This window comes from Chroicocephalus ridibundus, chromosome 11, assembly GCF_963924245.1.
Source record: "Chroicocephalus ridibundus chromosome 11, bChrRid1.1, whole genome shotgun sequence".
NCBI lineage: Eukaryota > Metazoa > Chordata > Aves > Charadriiformes > Laridae > Chroicocephalus > Chroicocephalus ridibundus.
This window is the reverse complement of record NC_086294.1, coordinates 5,354,470-5,368,327: the sequence shown is the minus strand read 5'-3', so window position 1 is coordinate 5,368,327 and position 13,858 is coordinate 5,354,470. Positions and strand designations below refer to the sequence as shown.

General features: G+C 38.9%; 1 protein-coding gene across 4 annotated transcripts in view; it reads right to left on the bottom strand.

Annotated features, from left to right (window-relative positions):
- Positions 1-13,858, bottom strand: part of SLIT3 (slit guidance ligand 3) — a 521,231-nt gene that overhangs the window by 297,436 nt on the left and 209,937 nt on the right. The window lies entirely within an intron of this gene.

Sequence of the window (13,858 nt, the reverse complement as noted above, 5' to 3'; positions counted from 1 at the left end):
TAAAGATGGCCTGGGCACAGCCAGGCACATGAGGTCCACCTCAGACTCAGGTGCTTTTCCACAGCTCCTTGATCTTCCTGCCAGTTCTATCAGAAGTTCGGTTCTGAGGCAGATGGGCAGCGGGAGTATTTAGGAATGGAATGCTTCTATTGAGAAGAGTGTTGTTTCAAACATATAATAAAATAGCCTGCAATATTTCCATGGCTATCACCTGAAACTGACCGAAGTGCCGACAGACGAAGCACCCTGTCTCACATCTCTACCACCATCTCTCTCGATGCCACATGCACAGGTTGCCCAAAGGTGACAAAGCCAGATGTGTGGAGACTGATCCTCACTCATGTGGACCAACAGTGACACCTGGGGGAGAGTGAGGCGGGAGGACCAGAGCTCCCTCCATTTCCTCGGGTATCAGAAGCAGCCGAGCAGATCATCCGTGACCACTCACCCACCCTGCCTTTCACCTCCTTGTGAATTCCAACTCAGTTTTGAAAAAGTAAGTAACTTCTTAAATTTTAAGCTCTGGCTATCCATTTGTTACCAGAGGATCTGAGCATCTTGTGTTGAATTGCGGAGTGGCACTGGCTTGCCATGAGGAGCTCACTGGTTCACCAAGCACCATTTCCCACCCAAAATAAGAAAAGCACACAGATATTTGTATTCTTACGATTTGTAATGCAAATTTTAAACTGTGCTTACTACAGGTGCGAGATTCTTTCCATGAAAAAAAATTGTATTTCCTTATAAGGATATAAGAAGCCATGAGAGGAATTATAGTATCATTTTGGACTAAAATAGCAAGATTCTACAAAGAAAGAATAAGATTTTCTAAAAGTTTATTTGGGGATTTAAAACTCCACACGAAAATCTCTGTATCTTGAGTTAAATACAGAGCGAAAACGCAAACTTAATGGTGCACTCAACAAAGGAAGAAATGACCTCCCACACTTTCCTCTTCCCTCCTCCCATTCCATCTGCACCAGCTTCCCAACTCCCACACTTGACTTCTTGCCTCCCTTCTGAACAACCTGCTCCCTGACCACAGCGTCGCTATTTATTCATTCATTCTTATCTTCAGGGCAAAGGGCTGGGGAGGGTTCCTGCCTGCAACAAATTGTCCCCCCACTTTCCTCCACTGTGATGGAGGAAGAGACGCCGCTTCAGCGGGCTCGGAGATGGGAATCTCAGCAGCCTCCTCTCTCCACCATGCTTGTCATGGTTGGTGCAGGCTGAGCACCCCGGTGGGGCAGTGGCTGCTTCTGTAGCCTCACACACATGAGGAATAAGAGAGTGAATGAGCAGTTCCAGTTAGTCACTGGAGTTGCTTTGCTCTGTAGGTGGCCCTAACAGTAAGGTCTGATTATCCGAAAATAAAACTGTAGAACTTGCACAACTATTTCAGCATCCGAATGAATTGCTGAGATACCTGTGATAACACATTGTCATCTCAAATGTTTATCTTGATTTACTATAAATCTGATTAACAAAAATCATCATGAATTGCTCACTAGTAAGTTAACCTGACAACAGCCGTTTCCTTCTCTCTGACTTCATTTGCCATCCATAGCTCAAAGCTATGTTTGTTTCAGGGGTTTTGCATAAAGTTTGGGGTTTTTTTCCTATTTTAAAGTGAATACCAAATGGCTCTCAGGAGCCATTACTTTTTCCAACTCAAACTCTTCTGGAGAACATTTTTGTACAAGCACTTGAAAGAAGTGGCTCATTACAAACCTGTAACATTTTTTTTTTCCTCCAACACCTACTTCCTCTCCCTTATATGACTACTCTGCTATTCCTTCTCTGCAGAAATACACTATTCTGCAACTCCAGACCACTGACTCTTTCTAGACAAACTCATGAGATCAGCACTTCAGGGCAGGTTTACGGTGCTGCTCAAGTTGCATTATGTGACGTTAGAAAGGATTTGAGCAGAGCGCCTCTGCAACAGCAACAACCACAGCTACCAGAAAATGCTGCAGCTCTTCCCCTTCACAGCCATGTGAGCTAGAGGCAGAGGAGAGGTGAGCCTGGCTGCAGGCCCTTACGGCACACGGCTTGGGGAAAGGACAGGTCATGGCATAGCATCAAATACAAGCAAGAGAAGTCAGAAGAGGAAGCTACTGAAAGGTCAATGCTTCTATACAGCAGGAAGTACCTGACAGGTTGTGCTGCTTATTGCTGTAGCAGCAACGTGCAAAAGCCTTTGTTCCTCCTGAAGGTCATTTTCCTGTTTTAAGACTGCCTTTTCTATGTACTTAAGGTTATGAAGCAGAAAACAATGCAGCTAAGTTGAAAAGTTTCCCAGACAGAATTGGTGATTTTATTCTGCATGAAGCAGTAATAGTAAGGAATCTCAAATCACCAATACGAATGTTGACTGTTTCTGAAGCATGACTCTGAAGTTTGAATTACTAAAACACAGTTCACGTGATCAGCATAGAGGAGACAGAATAAGGCAATCTACTTGAACTAGTGTATTGCTATACCTGTATAAATCACAAAATTCAGATCTCATTTCATCTTAGGAGAAGAGTCCATCTCAGAAATGGTGACCATGTGGTTACTCATAGGAGCAAATCAAACTGTCACAGGCAAAAGCAACACGTAACATACACACGCAGACAAGTAAGCAGACATAGTCTTGCTGCTCTCTACATCTCTGCTTGACAGCAACACTTGTCACGTACCGCAAGAATCAATTCCTGCTGCAGTCATGTTAACAGTACACAGTCATTTCAGCTAATCTAGCCAAACACTAAACAATCCTTCTGATGGAAACAATCATAATATTTTGCCTGTACATTAGGATACTTCCCACTTGAATGCAAATAAAAAAACAGTCAACAAATCAGAACAAAAGAGGACAGGAAGTATTTATGCTGTGATAAGGGAAGAATACATATGAATGAAATGCTGAAGCTGAGTGGGACAACATCTGTCAGATAACAATCTTACAATCTTCCTTACTAAATAAGGAAAGGACTGAACAAAACTGTATAATCATCAGGACTGGAAATACCAAGCACTATTACAATGTATCCAACTCCCTGTAAGTTCAGACTACAGTTTTATAAAACAGCTTCTTAAAAAATATTTCCCTTTAATCACATATACAAGAGCCCATAAAGTGAGAGAAGTGTGGTTCAAATTTGGCGAATCAACTCCCCAAACTGTAAAAGGACCTACTTTTTTGCACAGTTACATGCAAAATTTACAGCTCTTACAACAGCCAGATGACTTTTTAGTCATTCACACTCAGGATGTATTAGAACTGCACTAGCTCAGCTGATGTGTTGTAATTATTAAGGAGTCCCCAAAAGCTATTAGTCAGGGAACAACTGAAAGTCCCAAAAACTTTAATCCTTAATAATAAATGATCGAAATGCTACTGCATTACTAAAGCTAGGAAGTGTCATGGGATCAACAGGGAACAAACCCTAATTATCAAATATTGAATCACTAAATTCATAACTAGTGAAAAACAAAACGTTCTGCAGGCATGCATCACTCCATACCCTGTAGGAACACACAAATTCAATTGTCTTTTGAAAAATTACGTTTTTAAGCTAGAGCTGCATCTAAAAAAAATAAACTAGTAAAAAAGTATAAAGACTCCCTGTTCCTACAGTTGATCAGAAAATAAGTTTTGCCCTTAAAATAGTCACCCTGTTGTCAACAAGTTTTACAGTACTGTCAGGGCAGAATACTGCGTATTCTGAATAGAAGACCAGCAATTTGAAGTCTTGGCCAGGTAGACCATGGGAGCCACAAATCCACTGGAGTAAGATTCACTGGCAGACTTGTGGCCTCCTGGGTGGCCTGCATCTGCTCTCCCAGCACTGGTGGACACTGCAGATCAAGAAACCGTAAGACAGCAGAGAAGGAGAGACAGCACATACATGCACGTGTGTTTGCAGGGGTGCACAGGTCCAGTCTTAAGCCTTACATTTCCTTTAATTGAAGGGGATGAATTTCAAATGCTTCTATGCACTTCAAAATTTAATTGGTTGTGAAATACGCTGAAGAGTTCAGAAGTGTTCTTTGATATAAAGAAAATCATTTATTGTGAAAGACATTGGCAGTATCGGATTTTATTTTTATACAAAATGTTGGAACTGGTCTCTAACAAATTTTAGTGAAGATGGATCACTATTCTAAAAGGATGAAATGGACAAGGGGAAAAATAAATACAAGTAGAGGCCAGAGCCTGATATAGCTGAAGTTAAAAAGAGAGACTCATTTTTCTTTCCATCCTGAACATTACAGCTGTAACAGCTTTATTACTACAGCTTTATATATGTTTACATTTTTTGCTGATTGTTGGCATTACAGCCACATCTGGTATCATTTTTCTTAACTTTCCTTATTACCATTTGTAACATGTTCCCCCCCATGCCCTGAGCCTCTCAAGGATCAATCTTGCCTTGCCATTCCACCCCCTCTTGCCCTCCTACCTTCTCCTCTAAGTGTCATACTTTATAAGACCTTCTTTCAAGAGGTAATGACAACATGACCAAATCTTTTTCACTTCCTTTTTTTTTCTTTTTAAATGAGGAAGAATGCAAACAGAAGGGCTGATCTGACAGCCTGACTGTGGCTGCGCCAGCTCCACTCTCATAACCCTAATTCCAACTCCCACTCTGATCTGCTAGCCAAACAACGCATTTAATTGTATCATGCTGGTAGTACCAGGCCCAGATAACTGTTTTGCTGGCAGCGTTTTCCTAAACTGACCCTATGGCCAATATCTCAGCTTCCATAGCTTAAAATAAATTTCAGGCTACAGAGTATGAATTTATCACCTGGGAGACACCCCCCTCCTTCATTCAGCACTGAATTATGGGGAAGCTGCCATCCTCCGAAGCACATCCACATCAAAGGAAAAACTATAAGTCCTCCTTTCCTTCTTCCATGTTTCTACTTTCAAATAATTAACAGTCTGTGACATTTGCACATTTTCACACTAATTGAGAACATAAAAAATAAATTTTTGCCTTAAGATCTTAACTACATTTTTGAAACCTGAGGGAATCTTCCACTCCTGCTACTAATGAAAACTAAAGTTCTGAATTTTTTCAGGGTTGGAGGAATCAAATTTTTCATTTTAATAGAAAAGAGTTTTCTTACTGTCTAAAAAAACCCCACAACAGTTTAAATTGTTTCAGTTAATTAGAAAATACTTGTTTCACACTAACATCTATACAGGAAAATTAAATGAAATCTTGTAGAGTAAAATGAAAATTGCATAACTGTCAAGGAAATTGTCAAGGACAGGGCATGAGGAATGTTCCTATCAAGAAGGCAACAAATCTAAATTTGGAAAACTTTATTCTTCTGCTGTCCCTGTAGGCATCTAATAGATATTTATTCTGTTAAGGAAAAAGATAACTAATTAAAACAACTATGTAAGAAAAATCGACAGCTAGTGATCTCTAGCAAGGCTACAAAAAATGAGACACTTTCTTCTGGCATGGCTGTGGTACTGTCTAAAGGGAACTATCACTTTGGGGGGGACTTGCGGGACTTGCAGGTGTTGGAGAAGGTTGGATTTGGTGGGTAATGGATGAAATCATAGCTTCAGCACATGAAATCAGTAATTCCATCCAAAACTAAGTATTTCTATCACAGTGGAGGTTTGGAGCTGCAGTAAAGGGGAAGGACTCCACTATGCCTAAGTACCAAGCAGAAGGCCCCTGTTTCAAAGCCATTCTCATATAAAGATGTACGCTGTCAAGGTAGCAGTTACTGAGCCCACTGAGTTTTTCAAGGACTTGATTTCAATGCCAACCTCCCCCATGAGCTGCCCGTTACAGAAAATTTACTGAGGGGAGAGTAAAGCCATAAATTAAGAAAAAATTTTAGCAACTGAAAGGTTAATAGTTTTGTTAATGCATTTTGCTCTAGTCTATCACAGTGTTTAAAGGTCAAATAATATGAATATTTCTAAGGGGCACTAAAAAACACAGGTGTGGTTCCTTACACAGATTTGCTAAAAATGGGTATGTTTGAGGAAGTCTCGAAAGGTGGAGTGACTATTCCACTCGCGGAAGCTGCAGCATCTCCTTGTGTTCACATCACAGTCAATGCCTGCATTTTGGGTTTTTTCCTCCAAAGTGTGGTAATTCCAACGTAGGAAATTACACATGGAGAGGTCTTTTCAGCACAGATTTGTTGATGTTTAATCCAATTTGGAGTGCACTACATAAAGTTTTAACGCTGACACTCTATTTACTCCCGCCACTTAGAGGCACTCATGATCTTTGAAAAAGACGTGTCAGAACAGGCAGGTGTTTTTTATTTCATTTTGACATGCGGGTTTTAAGAAAAAGAAATTATGGGAATGACATTGTCTCTGGTGGTGTGTATAGTTTTTAAGGTTGGACATGTGCTGCCAAAAATAAGAGATTTCAAAGAATGATGCTTTTTTTTCTTTACATACAACATAGTTACACCTATTTGGCAAGAACTCAGCTCCAAGCATTTTCGTTTCTCTCCACAAACTAGTACGGCTCTCTGAAAACTATAAATAAACATTCTTTTTAGCACAACATATTGAAAAAGAAGGTGTAAAATGCATAGTGGTCACTTCCACTTTCCAGCACCAAGGTTTAAAAAAAGATACGTTTTAAGAAAATAGCAACTCTGCACCTATGAAGAAGTTCTGCACTGGAATAGGCCTTTCAGCTTTTCCTTCTGGATCAACAAATGTTTGTAGAGTCCTACAATATCTTCAGCTCCCCGCTTTCTTCCTTGTACCTGCATATCTTCCACCCTAGCAGCACTGAAATGGGTGCAAGCTCAGGCTTGAAGTCACTTTGACTACAGCTGTGCTCATTTTCAACTGAGGCATTTCACCAGGAAACTGAACATTCAAAGGTTGGTTGTATAGATTTTGGGTTTGAGTACAATATGTGTGTTTATAGATAGATATTATATACAAGCTATATATAATACATGTTGTATGGTACCCCTGCTAAAATGATTATGAAAAACCCAAGCGAGCAGAAGTCTGCACGATTAGCTGTTTCACATAGCCTCCACAAATTGCCCGTGCAGAAAAGGTGGTTCTATGCAGAACTAACAACAACAAATTTTTGATTAAGATTTTTGTTAACTACCTTTTTATCCAAAATTAATTTTCTTTTCTAACTCTATAACTTTAGTTTACACCCAGAAATGAGAAATTATTGGCAGCTCTGCAAAAGAGTTAATTATTTCAAATTAAGATAAAAATATGCACGTAGTGGATCAGGAGGAAGTATTTCCATTTCTCCTTTCTATCCTGTACTTAGGTAACTGCAATACTGCAGACCAATCAGCTTTCAAGAAAGCAATTAATTATTGTTTAGATAGCACATAAAATCACCAACACTGGGAACTCGAGTCCGTCATTTTCTGCCTCTGTTGACACAGGTAGGAAAGCCAGCCATACCATAGAGGGGACACTGGGTAGTCCCAAAGCTGGAACTGGATGCTAAGACCAAGATACATGCATTTGCAAGAAAGACGTTCCATTTTTCAGGGTTCAAGTTTATGGCTTTCCCCTGACAGAAAGGATATACCATTAATTATTTTTTTTTTAAATTGTTATAATTGACCGTGTTCTAGAGGGGCACTGGACTTCATGATCCCCAGAGGTACCTTCAAGCCTAAATTACTCTATAGTTCTAGCTGAGATTGTTAGACATTTTTGTCCTCTAACTTTCTAAATTTCAACATACAAAACCAATGTAAATTCTAACCTAAAATAAACAAGGTTTAATTTTTCTGACAGTTTAAGGATAAAGGTTTCTAGACAGATAAAATGTTATTCATTAAACCAATTAGCATAGTCAGGAAAACAAGTTAATTTGTCTGACCTGAAGAAGGGTCTGGGCTCTCCAAAGCCTATCTACTTCTTCCAGTTCTATCAGTTAATCTAAAAATAACAAACTTAGGTGTGCCTTAAAAAATTCACATAAGGGATTTATTTGCAAGATCACACCTAAAGCAGCACAGCTGTACGTGGCTGTGTTGAGCAGCTCCGGGTCAGTACAATCTCAAAACGCCAAAGACCAGATGCCCCAAAACACACACCAGTGACCGAGCCACTAGCTCCCTTATTGGGAGCCAGCCCAGACTCTCCTGATCTTGCATTCAAATACTGAACGTGCAAGCTCTGCTTAGTTTGAAACATCAAAAAACAATCTCAGCTTAAACTGACATGGTTTCATAAGGCAGAAATTAAGAAACAAATCAAGTGAAACTTTTGAAACAACCAAGGGGGAACAGGAAGACAGGCTTTTCTCTCTCTCTCCCTCCCTCTACCCCCAGAACACACTACACATTTAGAATGTGTAGAAAAGAAAATCCAGGGGCATTTACAGAGAATTGCAGTGAGAGTGCAAATCAGTAAAACAGGAAAAAGAGAAGAGGAGGACAGTCTTCTCTATGAGGTATTGAACATCCCCTGCCTTGGCACAAGCATCAACAGAGATGGGGGAACTACAGTACTACAGCTGAATACAATCAACTTGTAAAGTAGAAATTGCACAGTTCTGATCTCTTCAAACTTTTTTTACCCCGTTGCTTTGTGGTAGATGTGCAGTGATACTTTTTTACTTTTCACAAAAATAAAAAGTAAGAGTTACCCAAAAAACTGCAAAGACACTTTTCAGAAAGTCCAGTTATCATGAAATCTAGAAAGCCATTGTGGCTTAGACTAACCGTGCCAACCCTATAAAAGGCAACAGGTGTTGTAAATAAAAAAGCTTGGCCTCAGTTCCACATGCCTTGATTATTTATTCTTATTTTCTGAATTAGCGTCTGGAGTTGGACAGATAAAGGACTGGGACAGCACACAATATAACTGGCTAGTGGTAATGACAGCTGTTATCCATATGCTGACAGAAGGAGAACTTTGTTTCTAGCAAGTGGGACAAAAATATGTTTTTCTGCGAGTACCTAAGGGTGGATAGGCAAGAACTAGTGGTCCCCTGAATACAAAGTTTCTTACAGTCCCCATGGCAAAATGAGGTCAAGATGTTAAATGAGATACCGTATACATTTTCATCAGAAATATAAAGGTTCTTTTTTTTGTTGTTGGGGCTTGAGGGTGGGGGGATCTTTCCTCTTATAGATTAAATGGTTTAAATATCTTAATATTTGTGCACTCAAGGGAATATGAATATTGTACTGACACAGTCCCAACCAATCATGCAATCTAAAGAGCATGCCAAGTCTGGAAGGCATATTGAGCATGTTCTCCGACGATGATATCATAAAGGTTCCCTCAATGGGAAACACATGGCACCAATTCCTCACATTCTCTAACCTGTACGCATGAAGCTTCATTCAACTCTGATCACTTCAGTGACAAAAATCAAAAGACATCAGGACCTAAAATTAAGAAAATAACAAACTCGGGGCGCCTGAATTTCACACACTAATCCTGTATTGGGATACACATTTTTTCAAAAACCCAGGTGTATTCTCAACTGATAAACGGCATTAGTCTGAAATTCAGCATAACCTTTTGAGTTCATTCCTGATGCAAAAATGTAAGGCGTGACCTGGAGTTGTTTATTACCAAAGTGTGTCTTGGAAGGGATGACATTAAAGCAAACTCCTTTCTCCAATATAAACACACATATGTTCATTGAAATACTGAAAAATCTGGCAAAAGAATTTTATAAAAGCTAAGTTACCAGATGTAAGTGCTATTGTAGCTGCTACAGCTCTGTGGAAGCACTTAATCATGCTGAGAAATTATGCCTCTTCCCTGTGAGCTGAAGTGCTATCTCCTTTGTCTTCCTGTGTGTTGTACACCCTCAGGAGCTATTCATCCTGTCTTCTGCTACTCATACTCGCTGCAGTTCGTGTGCTTTCCCATTCATCTTTGACAGAGTTCACAGGAATTGTGCTGTCAGGAGGGAGCCATACTAGATGGAAATGGAGATGTATTTGAAATGGCAGAGAATGAATCCCTAACACCAAACCTCCTCTATCAAGGGTTTGCTACGTCGTGTTCTGGAAAAGCTTCTTCAAAGAAAGCCATCCATGTCTATGAGATATAGAATTGGGGGGGGGTGGGGGTGGGGGGGGTGGAGAGCGGGGGGAGCATTTGCTGGCCAAAATTATGTATGGAAACAGCTTCCATGAATGTGGTCGGAGAATACAATTCTCTCTTCTCTTCCTGCTGAGAGAAATCACACATCTCAGAAAACTTTTAAAGCCATTTTTTGTCTCCGAAATTTACAAAATACCTTCAGTTCAGACAGCAGTTTTTACTATTTTGACAACAAGATACCTGATACTTCCACAGGCATCTTAGCCAAGTTGAGAAGAAAATTCTCATGACAACTTATTTAGAGAAAGAAAACAGGGAATGCACCTTAGTTCACTAACATGTAGATTTTACTTATTGATTTTCAGGAAGAAATTTCTACTTTATTTCAATGGAAATCACAGTATTGTTATTCCCACTTTATAAATGAGATGAACAGAAACACAGACAGATAAAATGACTCATTCAGGAGAAAAACAGAAAAGAATAGTCGAGGGATAAACCCCAAGCTATCAGGGTACTGGTTCAGTGTGCTGTCCCCAGGGAACGTACCAACATCTTACAGACTAGAAGAAAGGAATAAACACCACTTAGCAAGCCTAAACTTTCCAGACTGATATTTCAATCCTTTCTTTAACAAAGAAAAAAAAATAAGTCTGAAGTTTTACTTGAAATTTAATTGCAATTGGTTAGCGGGTATAAACTACTCTCATATGAGCTATCATACTGTGTCATTCTAAATAAAAGCTCACTTAAATTATTAAAAACTTGTAAACAAAATGAAAGTCAAAACCAGAAAAATCACACAGCCAATGTATCTCAGAATAGTCACTATAATTAAAAAAAAGGTGTCATACAATTTCAGCTCCCCATATGTCACCTTCTATAGAAGGTCCAGACGCACTGAGAACACAGCCACTATTTCCCGACTGCTGAACATGCTTTGCAGATACACACACTTTTATGTCACAAAATAATAGTCTCTTCTTCAGTGACTATTATGATCCCGAATAGCAATTTTTTTTTCAGTGCCAGAAAGATACAGCACGAGAGAGGACTAAACCAGAACTAACCGGCACAGTGAGCTAATCTGCGGCGTCAGCAGATTGCAATGAAAAAGCTGATATCTGCAACAAATTAAAATCAAACAGGTGATCTCATGAAAACCTTTAAAACATTCTCAGATCACTCGGAAACCTTTTAGATATGTATCAAACCTGTATTTTTTACATATTAAGATGTATGTCTATGGAGTCACTTTGCTCCATCTGGCAGCCTCTTCTCAAAGGATTTGGAGGACTGGGCACGCATGTGTGGGTCTAGACAGAGGGATAGTGGGAAAGCTCACATATGTCTGCCTTCAATTGTTCAGCTCTACCCAGAGCTATAAAGACATTTAGATCCAAATGCATACTAACATACACATACAAAATATACATGTGTTTTTATATAGATGCATATGAAACGATGTCTTTAGAAAAGAAATTTAAAACTTTTTTCCAAAAGCTCTTTAAAAAAAAAAAAAAAAAACCAAAACCAAAGCAAAAAATCTCTTCACTCTTCCTTGCTCTTAAGGAATACACAAGCAAAAAAAGTATGCATCTTTCCTTAAGGCACCTCTTTCCTTTCCCTTTCCTTTGTTTTCCTTTAGTTATTTCTGCAAGTGTTTATGTACAGTTTCCCATAAGAAAGTAATTATTATGAGACAAATGCTCACCTTCATATCTGCAGTAATTTTAACAATTTAATTGTTGTCTTAGCTGTGCCCCACTGGCGGATGCTGCAGCTCCAAGCACGTTATCACTGTAATTACGGTATTTATCCCGACAAGGAGCTTCCTTACTGACAAATCAAAATAGTGCGTAAATGAAAAATACTGGAGACTTCATCTTGTAGAGACATAGTGATTTATGACCTGTTTTCTCACATACCTTTCACTTTAGAAACGCTTGGCATGTGGTTTTACGTAACCTGACATTTTTCAAGGACTCTGTTTAACCCTTGCTTTGGTTGGTCATATCTGACAAGTAAAACGTGCCTCAAGGCCTTTCTGCTGTGAGTAGTCACAGAAAATTGACTAAAATATATAACTCCAGTCGCCAAAAAGTCACTAAGAGCAAAATAAAAATACCAACTTGGAGAAATTTCTTGTTCTTCATCTGAGCTTCAGAAGATGAGGTGGTTTTGAGAATTATTTTTTTAAAATGAGAAAGACCAAGATCATTCTTTTGTTCCTAAATGCATAAGAAATATAAATAGCCCACATAAAGTTTCCCCTTTTAAAAGACAGTTTCAAGGAAGAAAAAAGGAAGTACAACTTTTGAAGACACTTTGGATGCAAACACAAAACTGTAGGCATCATTAACTCTGATGCATGAGGCACACATTAGTGCTTCAGCCGTAACAGCAGCTAATGACCCTGGATACTCTTCCTGAACCAATTGATACTGGGTTCCTAATGGACAGAGGCATAAGATCTGCTCGATTTCTCTTTAAAATTTCTTTATGACAGATGGCATAGCTCTGGTTAACCATTGATCAATAAAGCATTTGAGCAGCCTCTTTTTTTATATAGTAACTATTTATCAAAATAGTCAAGTCATTTTAACATATTAACAACAGTGTGGAAGTATTCTAGGAAGCTCAGTTCTGCCTGGCCTGAGTGTTTCTTTCTGTTGTTTAGAAACAGAACCCCAGGAACATCAAGGCAAGGGATTTTTTTGAATTTATTAATTTTTTTAAGTTTTCTAGTGAATGACCAAAACATTCCATCTGAAAAATATTTAAAACAGAAGTAACTTATCAGGAATGAAAGATTTCTTCTTTTCCCATATGTGATTTTAAAGTCAGAGACGTGCAGGCTGGGATTTGAACTCCCAAATACAAGCTTCTCCAATATCAAGACTGCAGTTTGCTCTTGTCACTGAACAAGCTGAGAAGACAAATGAATGTTGTGGAATGGAAATGGGGCTTCTACTTCACAAACTCACCGATCATAAATTGCCATGTTTAAGGAAACTAAGTGATGCATTAGACAACACACTATTTACAAGATACAACTGACATCTCCAAGTTGTTTTTCTCCCACCATTTTCAATATGACTAGAGTTTTTTGGAAAAATCTGAACTTGACATTTTAAAAATAATCAAATTTATTTATTTGTTTGATCCAGCACAATTAAAATTTAGGTGAAGAAGTCACATATCAAATAAGGGAATACAATCAAAGCTAACACAAATTACATCAGACACCCTTATGTCGACTGAAACCTTACACAAGTTCTGAATGTACATTCATCAAATGTATGTACAAGAATAAGATGGCTGACACGAGCCCTTTTAAAGTCTGACTTACTCCTCATAAAACGAGTACTTCAGGCACTAGTAGGGAACTTGAGCAAACTGGACCTGGTGTTTTTCCAGGGATCTTGAGGGGACCACACCATGGAAAGGGCAACATATGTCGCCCTGGTTAAAAACAATTTAGACACAGACGTGACTTCATAATCATGAGCTTCTGATCCATAACACCAAAGGAACATTCAGGACCTAGGAAAGGCTGGCTGATACACAAACATCCCTCACAGAATCTTGCTGGCAGCTCAGTGTAAGTTGATATATCTGAGCATCTACAGAAAAATAATCAGACTTCACAGTCAACATATTTGGTCTAAAATGTTTCAATCAATTCAATTCCAAGATGTGTCTTTCCATAATGTTGGAATACAATGGAACTAAACCAATGCTTTATGTCCTTAATGACTTGTCTACGTTTTATTTTGGATTTATTTGGCATGAGCAAGCCACATAAAT